General features: G+C 47.0%; 1 protein-coding gene across 4 annotated transcripts in view; it reads left to right on the top strand.

Annotated features, from left to right (window-relative positions):
• The first annotated feature begins 324 nt into the window (after positions 1–324).
• The window catches only part of ZC3H14 (zinc finger CCCH-type containing 14), a 33,019-nt gene continuing 32,335 nt past the window's right edge, over positions 325–1,008 (top strand). For all 4 annotated transcript variants that reach the window (XM_006925510.3, XM_006925509.3, XM_006925511.3 and 1 more), the window contains exon 1: positions 325–367. The gene's annotated coding sequence lies outside the window, so the exon portion shown is untranslated. The remainder of the gene's footprint in view (positions 368–1,008) is intronic.

The raw sequence follows: 1,008 nt of genomic DNA on the forward strand, positions 1-1,008 counted from the left end.
CTGCCTCGGACCTGGCGGCTTCGTAAGCGCGGTGGGCAGATGAGGCCGCGGCTGAATAGGCAGTCGCGGGGAGACGGAAGGAGACGTGGGGGGCCCAAGAGAGCCTTGCACGGCTGCGCAGGGAGCCGCGCTCGGGTCGCTGCTGGAGGGGGGCGACCGGGGGAGGGGGCTGCAGGGATCGGGGAGGGGACCGCGGCGTTTCCCCGCCCCCACCGGCGCGGAGGCGGGCAGGAGGTGCGCGCACCCGCAAAGTTGCCTCAGCGCTGGGGAGGTTTGTTTTCCAAGGGCCGTTTTTCTCACACGTTTGTCTTTTTTTCCCGTCAGAGTGCCATTAAGGGGAAATTGCAAGAATTAGGAGCTTATGTTGGTAAGTTGTTTTGCTGTTGTTTGCCTAATAGAATTTGGAGTCTGCAGCTAATTAAATTTTAGTGAGTGCATTTTTCTCATCGTACTTTTGACTTTGGAAAGACCTTTTTCTACTGTGATATTCCCTAGTTATTTCTTTTCGTTACCGTCTTTCTATTAAAAGCTCTGTATACAACCTTTTTCCGCAAAACCCCTTCTAATATGGGGTATTGAAATTGTTTAGCGTCTTCTCTGTTGAGGTCTTATTTTTATTGTTTTTCCTATTTTCATTATCTCCCTCTTGATCTTCATTTTTCAGAATTATTTTGCATGTGAATGTTTGATGCTTTCTGGCATTTGCTTCTGTCATGGTTCACTGAGTTTTATTTTTAGATCTGTTTTTTCCTGTTCTTTCTCTTACCTCCCGACAGTAATGCATCTTCTATCTCTTTATTATTTTGTGGTTTATAATTTGAGTGTTTACTCTGGGCCAGGCACTGTGCTTAACCGTTGTATATGCATTAGGTCATGATAATCCTCAGGAAAACACTGGAAGGTAAGTGGTAATATCCCATCCCCAATTGTACAAGCAAGGAAATTTAAGCTTTCAGTGCTTGCTTAAGCATGATTGAGGTCTGGGTCTATTGGCTCCCAAGTTGGTGC

Source organism: Pteropus alecto, unplaced genomic scaffold (genome assembly GCF_000325575.1).
Source record: "Pteropus alecto unplaced genomic scaffold, ASM32557v1 scaffold8, whole genome shotgun sequence".
NCBI lineage: Eukaryota > Metazoa > Chordata > Mammalia > Chiroptera > Pteropodidae > Pteropus > Pteropus alecto.